We start from the raw sequence: 16,059 nt of genomic DNA, 5'->3' as shown, positions 1-16,059 counted from the left end.
ATTTAAATGTTTTAAGAAACAAAGAAAATAAAATAAACGGTTAATCGAAAATGCAAGGCTTATGACCGAGTATTCGAGGGTTCCCACCGGAATGCTAGATTCCAATGGTCCTCTTCTTTACAGTAACTTTTGAAAATATTTAATATTTTAACTTAAATGATAAGATGATTTAATCGGGAAAAAAATATTTAATCGAATTTTTAAAAAAACATGTTATTGGGCCAAAATTCTTATTCTATCTATTCGATCAATATCATCGTACAATTATTTATTTAAATAGCAACCCATAAATAAATAAAAAAGTAGATATTTTAATTAAATCATAGAATGAATGATAAAAATAATTTAGAAATCAAAACTAATTAAATAATCTAATTAATAATAGTAACAATTAATTAATGATGACCAAATAACTAAATTATTAAAAAACAATTAAAAGAAATAATGAAAAAAATCTTTTTATTATTCTGATTTTAATATATTTTTACCAACGGTTATATTTTAAAATAAAGAAGAAAATAAGAAAATTTCTAAGCATCCATTAATTAAAAATAAATATAATATAAAATTGTTTTTGTTTTTATTTTTTACTTTCTCTTTTAACTAAAAAAATAAACCAAATAATAAAATAAATAAAAATCAAGTCATAAATGTTGTTCTTTCCTATGAACAGGCAACTGAATATTTAGTGATTTTCAAAAGACCAAATGAACAGTAAATCTTCACGTGATTCTTGGAAGAAGAAGAAAAGTGTATTAAATAATATTGAAAATAGAATAAATGTAAACAATGAGAATTAAAATCAGTAAACAATGAGAATTAAAATCAGTAAACCTATCACCATTCACTTCCTTTCTTCTTTCACGCTCGATCATCCTTCTCTCTCTCACTCTCGATCTCTTACCATCTCGCCACTCTCGATCGCTCTATCTCACACCTCTCTCGCTCATGTCATCTCTCAATCTCAACCTCATTCACAAACTTTCACTCTACATGCCAGAAAAACAAAATGCTTTAAAGAGATTCAAGCAGTAAAACTCACCTTCGGCGGTGGTCCGGTGGTAATGACGATGCTTGGATCTTCCTCCCGTCGCCGCTCAACTCTTCTAGCTCTAGGGCTTTCGCTCTCTGAAAACTTTAGGTTTTTTTTTTGGCTGATTGAAGTTAGGTTTTTCGTCGCCGCTCCTAAAAAACTCTCCTTTTTTTCTACAGCATCCGCCTCTTTTTATACCCAATCAGTTAGGGTTTTCGAGCTAGCTATGGAGATTAAAAAGGGAAACCTCTTGGAAGTGCTTTTAGGTGCTCAGCTTTGCCTGTCTCGCTTGATACTTAAATCTGGAAACGGTAATATGAACTTAGCTTTCTTCCTCTAACTTTGTCTCAATTCTCTTTTGGGTTATTTTTTGAACTTTACAGCCTTTGCTAATTACTTGGTTTTACTGTAGTAAAAATTGGTGAAAAGAAACACTTCGGTTATTTGCAAAGCTCAACTATTGCTACTACCATGAACTTCTAGGTGTGAAGAAGTGCTAGCTATCAAGGATGAAAATCAGTTCCGTTATAAGCTAATGTTAATGTTAAGTCTCATTACATTGTCTTACTTAACTGTTAATGCAGAATTTCTTATTAATTGGAAATTTTGTTCAACTATGAGGAATTATTCTTACTGTTATGCTTATTAATCTCTGCAGGTTAGTAGGTGTTGCAGGTTGAATGTGTTGTTGCTAATGTGTTTGCTGTTGGCTTCGAGAAACGGCGGCTGCGTTTGAAATTATGTCGCTTAAATACAGGTTTTGTGGGTTAGTTAGAGGTGTTAGAAATATGGTGGAGAATTTCATTAAAAAAAGAGGGGTTCTGTTTTTTGAACTGAGCTTCTAAAAGATTCTAATGTTATATTAACAGTTAGGAAATAAGTTGTTGTTATTCGTGATTGTTATTATCATACTGAAAGAGATTAATCTTCTATTATCTTGCTGACTTTCCTGATCGCATTGTGATGTTTACAAGGGATTTGCTGTGAAACTGATATGAACCATTGCCACCAGGTTGTTCTGTTACGAACCTTGTAGAGAATGTTGGCTATTGTGCCTGAAATTGGGCTTGAAATTGTTCAGGTTTTGGATACTGATTGGGTAATAGGATTGTGTATAGATGGAATTAGAAATGATTGTAATTTTGAACATATTTGTTTCAGGAATGAATAGGAAGTTTGAAGGTTATTGGTTAGCTTGGAAATTTCGGCTTGGATGCGGCTATGAAGCGCATTGGATGGCGGGGCTGTTTTGGAATTCTGTAAAGCTTCTTCATGTTCCACGACTTCAATAGATGAATTGATCGAGCGACAAGCAGCAGCAGCGGATTTAACTTTTAGCTGACCAATATATGCTTCCGTGTGTATAATCTGTCTATGCATATTATTCAACTCAAACTTGTCATGATCAAGAACATTGTATCTATGAATCATGTGAGGTTCTAATCCATTTGTAGCGTACCGTAAAGTTTTAAAATGCCGGAGATTAGCTTTAGTGCCTCAAATTTGTAGTTTCCGTTTGTTTATGGTTGTTTGTAATTAGGTGCCTAGTATAGTCCTTATTTTTTGTAGCTGTATAGCTTTATAATATGAAGCGTGATTATTCTATTCCATCTCACAATGTCTATCATGGATTAAATAAGAAACAAAAGAATTATAAATATGTTGATACAGACATCCCAAAAGAATAAGTCATGACTGCCTATGTTATATAAATAATATATATCGTGTTACATACAAGCAAAAATCAATCAATTCATGTAATCACACATAGAAAAAGAAATTTTGAATGTTAATTCTAACACTACTAGCACAGTATAATTATAATATAATAAAAGATATGCTTTAAGTTGTTTGACTTTTCAATTACTACTAATGCAAGGCTACATTGGCTTAACATGAATGCATTTGAATGCCATGCTTATGTGTATCAGTTTTGGTTCTTGCTTGGAGAACAAGAAATGTATAAAGAGGAAATCGAGGAAATTAGAATCAACATGAGGTTGAAATAGAATAGGTCTTAGAGCTTAGAAAAAAACTGACTTTACTTTGGTTAAAGTGATATTTTTTGCAAACACAATGATTGTACACATATATATAAAAATGGTTCTTTTATTTCAACAAAGAGAAAGCTTTAATTTCAAATGATATTTTGCTACCGACTTAACATATGAATTGCTAGTCAGAAATTTGCACCATGACCTTGAATGGATAATACATATGAAATTGTCATGAATGTATGCAAATGAACTTTAGGCCGAAGACCGAATGAAAAATTTTCAGGACCAAAATCGGGGTATGACAGTTGCCCCTATTTAAGTATCTTCAACTAGAGAATATGAAGCAGGACACTCTTCATATGATCATAGTGGGAGATAGTTAAATACTAAGAAGACCCGGATTTTGATCCTGAATCCCTATGACATGATGTGATATGATATGATATGATATGATATGATATGATATGATATGCATGGATGATTGATTTTTTTTATTATTATTATTTTTTTTTTGTAATTTTATCTGCTAGGGATATGGTGGACCCTTAACAGGAGACGCTACTAGACAGACCAACCTGTGGGGAATGTTGATGGTCCACAGGAAGACAGACAAATGGTAAGGAACAACTTGCTGGGGAAACAGTCCTGCTGGAGAATCAGACACACACTGGGGAGTATTCAAAGTGAGATTTGATAAACGACACTTAGAATACAACCGAATGAAGAAAAAGATGCTACGACAGGTTCATATATGACCTGATAACGCTGGGGGATAATCAAGGAGAAAACTCTTCAGAACAGGTTCATGTATGACCTGATACCGGAATAGGGGTTCAACAAACAGGTTCATACATGACCTGAATGGGTATTGAACAAAGAATCTTCAGAGCAGGTTCAAGTATGACCTGACCCCGGAACAAAAAGGTTCAACGACAGGTTCATACATGACCTGAATAGGATTGAACAAAGAATCTTCAGAGTATGTTCAAGTATGACCGGACCCCGGAATAGAAGGTTCAATGACAGGTTCGTACATGACCTGAATAGGATTGAACAAAGAGTCTTCAGAGTAGGTTCGAGTATGACCGGACCCCGGAATAAAAGGTTCAATGACAGGTTCAAGATGACCTGAATAGGATTGAACAAAGAATCTTCAGAGTAGGTTCGAGTATGACCGGACCCCGGAATAAAAGGTTCAATGACAGGTTCAAGATGACCTGAATAGGATTGAACAAAGAATCTTCAGAGTAGGTTCAAGCATGACCGGACCCCGGAATAAAAAGGTTCAATGACAGGTTCGTACATGACCTGAATAGGATTGAACAAAGAATCTTCAGAGTAGGTTCAAGCATGACCGGACCCCGGAATAAAAAGGTTCAATGACAGGTTCAAGATGACCTGAATAGGATTGAACAAAGAATCTTCAGAGTAGGTTCAAGCATGACCGGACCCCGGAATAAAAAGGTTCAATGACAGGTTCGTACATGACCTGAATAGGATTGAACAAAGAATCTTCAGAGTAGGTTCAAGCATGACCGGACCCCGGAATAAAAAGGTTCAATGACAGGTTCGTACATGACCTGAATAGGATTGAACAAAGAATCTTCAGAGTAGGTTCAAGCATGACCGGACCCCGGAATAAAAAGGTTCAATGACAGGTTCAAGATGACCTGAATAGGATTGAACAAAGAATCTTCAGAGTAGGTTCAAGCATGACCGGACCCCGGAATAAAAAGGTTCAATGACAGGTTCGTACATGACCTGAATAGGATTGAACAAAGAATCTTCAGAGTAGGTTCAAGCATGACCGGACCCCGGAATAAAAAGGTTCAATGACAGGTTCGTACATGACCTGAATAGGATTGAACAAAGAATCTTCAGAGTAGGTTCAAGCATGACCGGACCCCGGAATAAAAAGGTTCAATGACAGGTTCGTATAAGACCTGAATAGGATTGAACAAAGAATCTTCAGAGCAGGTTCAAGCATGACCGGACCCCGGAATAAAAAGGTTCAATGACAGGTTCGTATAAGACCTGAATAGGATTGAACAAAGAATCTTCAGAGCAGGTTCAAGCATGACCGGACCCCGGAATAAAAAGGTTCAATGACAGGTTCGTATAAGACCTGAATAGGATTGAACAAAGAATCTTCAGAGCAGGTTCAAGCATGACCGGACCCCGGAATAAAAAGGTTCAATGACAGGTTCGTATAAGACCTGAATAGGATTGAACAAAGAATCTTCAGAGTAGGTTCAAGGATGACCTGACCCCGGAATAAAAAGGTTCAATGACAGGTTCGTATAAGACCTGAATAGGATTGAACAAAGAATCTTCAGAGCAGGTTCAAGCATGACCGGACCCCGGAATAAAAAGGTTCAATGACAGGTTCGTATAAGACCTGAATAGGATTGAACAAAGAATCTTCAGAGTAGGTTCAAGGATGACCTGACCCCGGAATAAAAAGGTTCAATGACAGGTTCGTATAAGACCTGAATAGGATTGAACAAAGAATCTTCAGAGCAGGTTCAAGCATGACCGGACCCCGGAATAACGACAATTGAACTCTGACTGCAAGCAATGGACTACAACCAGCTTTTAACGGATTTTGCCAACAACAATTGGACTTGAAAATGACTGCGAAAACCGGATGTTGGTTTAAGGGCACCAAAGACAAGCTGGAATTAGAGGTTCAAGGACATAGGATTGACACCAAGACCTAGGTCAATGCAAAATGAGCACGAAGTACATTTCGGCTATGCATGATTTGAATTTCCTTTTATGCATGATATATGAATGATCATGCTATGAGAATGCTGACACTTGAGCAGACTGGGAGTTTGTAAAGGCTTTTTATGGAAGCTCATGATTCCTCAACACCGAGAACTCAACCAAATATTTTATGATAGATGTTGTCAAGGGAGGATTCTATCCAGTTTGATGGCCACAGCTTAGCCAATGGATCCTTTTGGAGGATTAATGAATCGTGCTAGCATAGCTTTCGGGCACTCGTCTTGAACTCAACAGTTGTTGACGTATGGCAGAATTCGTTTGAACAGTTTGAAAGCATGAAGAAGGAGGTTCTGCCCCTCTGTGGCTCATCTTGCCCCAGTTTGTTGGGTCTTTGGAAATGTTCACCTTGAAAGTGAGTTTGGAAACAACTTGCCATGAGACTACCTCGAGATGGCTTGCCCCAAGTGTTTGAAACTTGTAATGGTCTGAACTTGGCTAACCAAATGTTGGAATGACAGACTCTTGGTTGTCTGTCTTTTGGATAGCTGGACTCATTGAGCTCTGAGGTGGCTTGCACCGGTCTAAGTCTTGAAGCAAATTACGCTTGGCTAACTGAACCTTGGAGTGATTGGACTTACTGAGCTCTGAGGTGGCTTGCCCCAGTCTGAGTCTTGAAGCAAATTACGCTTGGCTAACTGAACCTTGGAGTGATTGGACTTACTGAGCTCTGAGGTGGCTTGCCCCAGTCTGAGTCTTGAAGCAAATTACTCTTGGCTAACTGAACCATGGAGTGATTGGACTTACTGAGCTCTGAGGTGGCTTGCCCCAAGTGTTTGTAACTTGCAGTAGTCTGAACCTGACTAACCAAATGTTGGAATGGCAGACTCTTGGTTGTCTGTCCTTTGGATAGTTGGACTTATTGAGCTCTGAGGTGGCTTGCCCCGGTCTGATTCTTGAAGCAGATTACCCTTGGCTAGATGACCCTTAGGGTGATTAGCTCGAATCAACTGATGCTCAAAGTGATTTGCCCATGACTAGACTTCTTTCACTCCATCAAGTTCCTCAACTGTGTATTGAATTTCTTTGATGCTAAGTGTTGACTCGCAAATAAGATTGTTCATTCAAAAATGGTAATTTTAATTCAATGTTTATGCAAAAATTTGAAATCAAAATTTATTGATATGAACGGGTAAAATACAGTGAACGAGTCGTTGATAAGAACACAATGGTGATCAAGTCATTCACAGTATGCAAGTTGGTGTCATCAAATGATTAACAAAAATCGTTTGGAGTCAGGTTAACACAACCTTGTTGTAGTATGCTTTCAAAATAAACCCTGCCTCAATTAGGTCTTTTAAGGGTTATAACGTGGTCTGGTTCGCGGTTCCTTGAAACAAAAGGATATAAGGCTCAAAATTTATTTTTACCCACCCCTTCTTCTTGATGATCTCCAGTTCCTACGTTCAGTTAATTCGATACACGCATTCGACTTCCAAGAGGGTTCGAAGGTGTGATGAGGATTCAAGACGAATTTTTCTTGAAATGGCAGTCACCATATTTTTTGTCGAGGATTTAATGACCTCTTTTGATTGATTTTTTTTTTTTATCCCTAATTTTTGCCTGGACCGTTTTTTGAATCTTTCGGTCCATCGGGATGCCCTGACTTTTGCCTAAGTCATTTTTGTGGTGTTTGACTTAGCGGACTTTTTCAATCTTTTTTTTATGCGTGTTGACTGCCATATTATTGGTGGATAAGGATCAACCAACACTAATTTTAGCTTTTCTCAACCTCTTCGACACCTTAACATGTGTGCGAAGGATAACATGGGGTTGAACCTAATTGGAGGGTGTTCATATGGACGATTTTTGAAAGATCGAATACATGATCAAAATATCTGAACACAACTACCCTGCCCCAGGTTAAGATTAAGGGTTTTAGATCCAAAATAAACACCAACTTCTAGGCTCAAAGTGGTTGACTAGGGATTAACTCCTTATAACTTCAGTGTTTGGGGATTTGAAACAATGCCTTACATCATCGACAAGGTTTTACTCAAAAGCATACCACAACAATTTCAGGTGTTTTGTTTTCATCATCCTCCCTCCAATCTTTGTTAACACAACAGTTTGATAAACAAAAGTGAATGAGAGGAGAATTTTTGTTTTTTAACATAAATGAAAAACGAGTGAATACGAATGGATCAATTCAAAAGATGCATAAACATTTCATTAATCTTACCAATTCAAAGAAAACAACAATGCTTAAAAGCAAATAAGAGTCAACATGCAAGGAAACTACAAAAGAAGTGCGGAAACAGCCAAATGATTGCCAGCTTTAGGGAATGACTTCTTCAATCTTGAAGATTGGGATCAACCAGCTTTTTGACATGATGATCTTCAAATTCTTTTCTTTCAATCCCATCGTCGAACGCAACCCTCTTGGATCCACTACTCACTTCTCCTTTTCTTTCATTGGTTAGGGTCGCGACATTGGAAATCCAAGGCGGTATCTCAATGCTCTTACCAGGAAACAATGATAGCTCACTAGCCACATCCCTGACATCTTCCTTGTGGTACAAAACCTTAAGGGGTTTCAAGGGTCCTTTCCCTTTATCATTACTTGGCCCGGAGATCAGGGTATATGTACTTGAGACTTCCTCCTTGAGTGTTGGTGACCTTATGTCAATCAATCTTTGCAGCTTGAGCTTAAAACTCTTGCATTCCTCGATGGAGTGTCCCATTGTTCCAGTATGGTATTCGCACTTGATCTTCGGGTGATCTTCTTCAAAGACTAAGCTCTTCTTGTTAATCAGTTCTCGTACCAAATATTTTAGCGCACAGCAAGAATCTAGGTCATGTCCCAATGCCCCTTTATGGAATTTACACGTTGCATTTGGATTGTACCATGGTAGGTCTGGTGACACAGGCGTGAGAGCTCGAGGGGTCACCAAAGCATTCTGGATCAGTAGCGGGTAGAGCTTGCTATATGGCACCGGAATCGGGTCATTGTGATCCTGGTTCTTCTTGCTCTGATTCTGATTTTTGTTTTGAACCTGACTTCGGTGATTTTGAGGAGGAATAGCCAGATACTGTTGATGATGACGTCTTGAGGGAGGGCCATATGCCGGTAGGCGAGGAGTTGCCATATAAAATTTCTCTTGACTTGGGGCAACACCAGACGGATATGGGGTAGTAACTCCCTTTGTTGTAGCAATGGGTATAGGATGGCCCTTTTTCCTCAATAAGGCTTGCAGAGTTTCCACGACCCATCTCATTTGGCTCTTTAAAAGATTAAGTTCCTCCTTCAGCGCTTCTTGGCTTTTCCTTAGCTCGTCCATCATCTCCTGAGACATGGTTCTTTGTTCTAAACGCGTGTTAGGAATCACTTCGCTTGAACATGGACAAAGGATGGATGAGTTTTTTTTTTTTGTATTTTTGGAAAATGATATGAAATGCATGATGACGAATGCATATGCAACGGTATATGAATGGATGCAATGCATTGTTTTTGTGTTTTGGTATGCAAATAAAATGCAATCCAGGTAGTTATGATCTGGGATAATGTGAGTAACTCAGAACATCTTACTAGGTAGGCTCCTTAACAGATAGTTCTAGGTTTTCTACCCATAAACCCACTCACAGGATAGTTTCTACATTTTTGATAAGGTTCCCAGAGTCATGGACCATAATCGTATCAACATCATGCAACAGGCTAGCCGTTTTATGACAAGAGTGACGCAAGGTCTCTTCTGAGCGGAGTTTTCATGTTGGGTGCAAAAAGGAGAGGCCCTTGGAGTCCATCATTACGCAACCACCAAAGCAGGAACTGGTTCTAAGAGGGGCTCCTAGAGTCATGGACCCTTCATGAATCAACATTATGCAACAGGCTAGCTGTCTTATAAAGAGATCTACAAACAGGTCTACTCTAGGGGAGTCTTCATGCTAGACACGCAAGGAGTGGCCCTTGGGGACTAACACTACACAACTTCCAATTCTAACTTATGTGTTCTCTCTTCTTTTTCCAAAGCTCGGGTGTAGAGCTTTATTCATGATATCAAAATCCCAACACCCACACATATATATATATATATATATATATATATAATCATATATAAAAATGCAATAAAACAGAGATAAAAAGAGCATATAACAAAGAAAAATAAACAAATAAAGCTAACACACATACGAAAAAACCTAACTAAACTAGGGTTGACTCACTTAGGGATGTTCCTGTCCCCAGCAGAGTCGCCATCTGTCGCACCTCGAAAAAAAATGGGGATACGACTACAAAGCGAAGCGCGATCGCACGCTCGCAATGATGGACTGAACAGAGTCGCCACCGCACTTTATTTATTCCTAAAAAGGAAAGGGGAAATATCGATAAAACCCATAAAAGAAAGGATAAGATATGGTCGTCGCAACCAATATCAGGGTTCGGGAGTCGGTTACGCAAGGGGAAGGTATTAGCACCCCTCACGTCCGTTGTACTCAACGGGAACCGTTTAGTTAGTTTCGTTTTGAATGTTAGCTTATGTTAGTCTTCTTAAGTTATAATGAGGGAGAGAAAGAATAGAAGAGAGAAGAAATGTTTTTGGATTTTTGACGAAGGACTAAACCTAAGTTTTTTTATTAGTGGGCCTGACAAGATTTATAAATCCTGCTCCTACGTATCTCAAAAGAGAAATCAAGGCTTACGTAGTTCTGGGTAGAAAAATGTTTGTTTGTTGGTCGATTTTAGCGAAAGCTATATTGTATTAATCGACGAAAACATTGTTTTACCCAAAACAGATGAGGAGTGGACGCATACCACACATCGAACGGATTTATAGATCTACATTCGGAAAAGCGTCATTTATCTCTACTCAACAATCGTGGCCGAAACATTGTTTTGTATCACTTAAGACAATATATCTTTCATTTATGAAAAAGGTTTTTGATTAATCGCACGACGGCGAGAAAAGGGGTTTGATTGGTTGGATGTATTTTGAGTGATGGCGAGAACTTGGATAAGCGAGATATACATCTCGAATCCTAGCCTCAGGAGTGCATGGTATACACCATGTTCCATTTCCATCTTTATTGAAAGAGTTTAAGATAGAAATTAAGTATATGTTTTTGAGTTTGAAATACGGATATTTAAGAATGAGGCATAAGCCCTAAGATCAAAATTTCAGGGTTCCACTGGAATGCTAGATTCCAATGGTCCTTTCTTATTCGAATTATTTAAGAAAAATATTTGGACAACGAACACTTGATGAGAATCAACTATTCAAAGGGTTACGCCAGAATGCTTGATCCCAACGGTCCTTCCCCTTGTCCAAGTTAATTAATGTGTTTTAAAAAGAATGAACAGTTAATCCAAAACGCGTGGTTCAAGACCGATCATTCAAGGGTTCCTACCGGAATGCTAGATTCCAATAGTCCACTTCTTTTGAGTTATTCATAAAAGGTTTTAATATTTTAACTTAAATAGTAAAGTGTTTTAATTGGGATAAGAAACAAACTAATCAGATTAAAATGTATAATTTGGGGTAGGATCAAAGTTTAAAAAAATAGTCATAAGTATTTTATTATATTAATTAGTCAACATCATTACTAGATATTTATTTAATTATTTATTCGTAATATTCTAACAATAATAAATAAAACTACAAAGAAAATGATATTATATGAAAATAATAATTCTAGAGTTATTCAAACATTTAGAGAAAATAGCAAGAAATTAAGTTGGAGAAAAATACAATTATATTCTTTTTATGTCTAGTAAAATAAAGTGAGAAAATAAGATCAACTTAATATTAGACACATGCAGATTATTTTTTATTTAAAAAAAGTCTGATAATAAAACAATTAAATACTTTTTTATAACAACAACAAAAAATAAATTAAACATAACCTTTTTATTTTTTATAACATAATCTAATGATAATAATAAATATATTTAAATTAACCTTTTTTATATTTTTATAACATAATTTAAAATAATGATGAAAATAACTAAATTATATATATTTTTTTAAAAAAAAAAAAAAATCTTATAACAGAATCTAAAAATAATAATAAAACTAACTAAATTAATCTTTATTTATTATAACAATCTAAAAATAATGATGAAAATGACTAAATTAATCTTTTTAATATTTTTTATAACATGATCTAAAACTAATGATGAAAATAACTAAATTAAATTTTTTTATAATTTTTATAACATAATCTAAATTAAAATAAAATGAAAGGTAAAGTTATTTTTTTTGAATTTTTATAACATGATCTAGAATTAAATTAAATAAATGATAAACTCTTTTTTTTGGAATATTTTATGGCATGATTTAAAAATTAAAAGTAAATGAATGGCAAACTTGATTTTTTTGAATATTTCATGACATGATCTGAAATTTAAAGAAAATAAATGCTAAACTTATTTTTTATGAATTTTTATGACATGATCTAGAAATAAATGGTAAACTTAATTTTTGATTTTTATGACATAATATAAAATAAAAATAAAATAAATATTGAACTTAATTTTTTTGAAATTTATGACATAATCTAATAATAATAATGAAACTAACTAAGTTAATTTTTAAAATATTTTACAACATAATCTAAAATACAAAATAATAAATAGAAAACTCTTTTTGTAATTTTTATTAATATGACTTATATGTATTTATGTATTTATTTTTATTTTTAAAAAATAACAAAAGAATAAGTTGATTTAAATGTTTTAAGAAACAAAGAAAATAAAATAAACGGTTAATCGAAAATGCAAGGCTTATGACCGAGTATTCGAGGGTTCCCACCGGAATGCTAGATTCCAATGGTCCTCTTCTTTACAGTAACTTTTGAAAATATTTAATATTTTAACTTAAATGATAAGATGATTTAATCGGGAAAAAAATATTTAATCGAATTTTTAAAAAAACATGTTATTGGGCCAAAATTCTTATTCTATCTATTCGATCAATATCATCGTACAATTATTTATTTAAATAGCAACCCATAAATAAATAAAAAAGTAGATATTTTAATTAAATCATAGAATGAATGATAAAAATAATTTAGAAATCAAAACTAATTAAATAATCTAATTAATAATAGTAACAATTAATTAATGATGACCAAATAACTAAATTATTAAAAAACAATTAAAAGAAATAATGAAAAAAATCTTTTTATTATTCTGATTTTAATATATTTTTACCAACGGTTATATTTTAAAATAAAGAAGAAAATAAGAAAATTTCTAAGCATCCATTAATTAAAAATAAATATAATATAAAATTGTTTTTGTTTTTATTTTTTACTTTCTCTTTTAACTAAAAAAATAAACCAAATAATAAAATAAATAAAAATCAAGTCATAAATGTTGTTCTTTCCTATGAACAGGCAACTGAATATTTAGTGATTTTCAAAAGACCAAATGAACAGTAAATCTTCACGTGATTCTTGGAAGAAGAAGAAAAGTGTATTAAATAATATTGAAAATAGAATAAATGTAAACAATGAGAATTAAAATCAGTAAACAATGAGAATTAAAATCAGTAAACCTATCACCATTCACTTCCTTTCTTCTTTCACGCTCGATCATCCTTCTCTCTCTCACTCTCGATCTCTTACCATCTCGCCACTCTCGATCGCTCTATCTCACACCTCTCTCGCTCATGTCATCTCTCAATCTCAACCTCATTCACAAACTTTCACTCTACATGCCAGAAAAACAAAATGCTTTAAAGAGATTCAAGCAGTAAAACTCACCTTCGGCGGTGGTCCGGTGGTAATGACGATGCTTGGATCTTCCTCCCGTCGCCGCTCAACTCTTCTAGCTCTAGGGCTTTCGCTCTCTGAAAACTTTAGGTTTTTTTTTGGCTGATTGAAGTTAGGTTTTTCGTCGCCGCTCCTAAAAAACTCTCCTTTTTTTCTACAGCATCCGCCTCTTTTTATACCCAATCAGTTAGGGTTTTCGAGCTAGCTATGGAGATTAAAAAGGGAAACCTCTTGGAAGTGCTTTTAGGTGCTCAGCTTTGCCTGTCTCGCTTGATACTTAAATCTGGAAACGGTAATATGAACTTAGCTTTCTTCCTCTAACTTTGTCTCAATTCTCTTTTGGGTTATTTTTTGAACTTTACAGCCTTTGCTAATTACTTGGTTTTACTGTAGTAAAAATTGGTGAAAAGAAACACTTCGGTTATTTGCAAAGCTCAACTATTGCTACTACCATGAACTTCTAGGTGTGAAGAAGTGCTAGCTATCAAGGATGAAAATCAGTTCCGTTATAAGCTAATGTTAATGTTAAGTCTCATTACATTGTCTTACTTAACTGTTAATGCAGAATTTCTTATTAATTGGAAATTTTGTTCAACTATGAGGAATTATTCTTACTGTTATGCTTATTAATCTCTGCAGGTTAGTAGGTGTTGCAGGTTGAATGTGTTGTTGCTAATGTGTTTGCTGTTGGCTTCGAGAAACGGCGGCTGCGTTTGAAATTATGTCGCTTAAATACAGGTTTTGTGGGTTAGTTAGAGGTGTTAGAAATATGGTGGAGAATTTCATTAAAAAAAGAGGGGTTCTGTTTTTTGAACTGAGCTTCTAAAAGATTCTAATGTTATATTAACAGTTAGGAAATAAGTTGTTGTTATTCGTGATTGTTATTATCATACTGAAAGAGATTAATCTTCTATTATCTTGCTGACTTTCCTGATCGCATTGTGATGTTTACAAGGGATTTGCTGTGAAACTGATATGAACCATTGCCACCAGGTTGTTCTGTTACGAACCTTGTAGAGAATGTTGGCTATTGTGCCTGAAATTGGGCTTGAAATTGTTCAGGTTTTGGATACTGATTGGGTAATAGGATTGTGTATAGATGGAATTAGAAATGATTGTAATTTTGAACATATTTGTTTCAGGAATGAATAGGAAGTTTGAAGGTTATTGGTTAGCTTGGAAATTTCGGCTTGGATGCGGCTATGAAGCGCATTGGATGGCGGGGCTGTTTTGGAATTCTGTAAAGCTTCTTCATGTTCCACGACTTCAATAGATGAATTGATCGAGCGACAAGCAGCAGCAGCGGATTTAACTTTTAGCTGACCAATATATGCTTCCGTGTGTATAATCTGTCTATGCATATTATTCAACTCAAACTTGTCATGATCAAGAACATTGTATCTATGAATCATGTGAGGTTCTAATCCATTTGTAGCGTACCGTAAAGTTTTAAAATGCCGGAGATTAGCTTTAGTGCCTCAAATTTGTAGTTTCCGTTTGTTTATGGTTGTTTGTAATTAGGTGCCTAGTATAGTCCTTAATTTTTTGTAGCTGTATAGCTTTATAATATGAAGCGTGATTATTCTATTCCATCTCACAATGTCTATCATGGATTAAATAAGAAACAAAAGAATTATAAATATGTTGATACAGACATCCCAAAAGAATAAGTCATGACTGCCTATGTTATATAAATAATATATATCGTGTTACATACAAGCAAAAATCAATCAATTCATGTAATCACACATAGAAAAAGAAATTTTGAATGTTAATTCTAACACTACTAGCACAGTATAATTATAATATAATAAAAGATATGCTTTAAGTTGTTTGACTTTTCAATTACTACTAATGCAAGGCTACATTGGCTTAACATGAATGCATTTGAATGCCATGCTTATGTGTATCAGTTTTGGTTCTTGCTTGGAGAACAAGAAATGTATAAAGAGGAAATCGAGGAAATTAGAATCAACATGAGGTTGAAATAGAATAGGTCTTAGAGCTTAGAAAAAAACTGACTTTACTTTGGTTAAAGTGATATTTTTTGCAAACACAATGATTGTACACATATATATAAAAATGGTTCTTTTATTTCAACAAAGAGAAAGCTTTAATTTCAAATGATATTTTGCTACCGACTTAACATATGAATTGCTAGTCAGAAATTTGCACCATGACCTTGAATGGATAATACATATGAAATTGTCATGAATGTATGCAAATGAACTTTAGGCCGAAGACCGAATGAAAAATTTTCAGGACCAAAATCGGGGTATGACACATGTTAATAAAAAATTGCTCAAAAAAAATGCAGATTTGAAATTGAAACCGTGCAGAGCCGACAGCTAACAAAAATTGATCTTGAGTTCAAAAACAAACCAACATAGTTAATTGCAGACGATATAATACGAGAACAAATCAAACATTATTAACACTTAACTGAAACAAAATCATATAAGAATATAGATAAAATCACGGGTTGAAAAAAAACTAATATCAAACTTACTTGAATTGAAATTGACGACAACA

General features: G+C 34.7%; 1 long non-coding RNA gene across 10 annotated transcripts; it reads left to right on the top strand.

Moving 5' to 3' along the window:
- The first annotated feature begins 744 nt into the window (after positions 1-744).
- LOC127118461 (uncharacterized) lies at positions 745-15,119 on the top strand. 10 transcript variants are annotated; one of them, XR_007802230.1, is made up of 4 exons: positions 745-1,061; positions 13,688-13,819; positions 13,921-14,051; positions 14,167-15,119. It is a non-coding gene; the product is annotated as an uncharacterized LOC127118461 (long non-coding RNA). The 10 variants fall into 10 exon arrangements; XR_007802228.1 differs by having other exon boundaries at positions 745-1,141; XR_007802229.1 differs by lacking the exon at positions 13,688-13,819 and adding an exon at positions 1,213-1,344 and having other exon boundaries at positions 745-1,141.
- Positions 15,120-16,059: the final 940 nt, after the last annotated feature.

This window comes from Lathyrus oleraceus, chromosome 2, assembly GCF_024323335.1.
Source record: "Lathyrus oleraceus cultivar Zhongwan6 chromosome 2, CAAS_Psat_ZW6_1.0, whole genome shotgun sequence".
Lineage (NCBI taxonomy): Eukaryota > Viridiplantae > Streptophyta > Magnoliopsida > Fabales > Fabaceae > Lathyrus > Lathyrus oleraceus.
The sequence above is the reverse complement of the archived record's forward strand: the minus strand, read 5'-3'. Positions and strand labels throughout refer to the sequence as shown.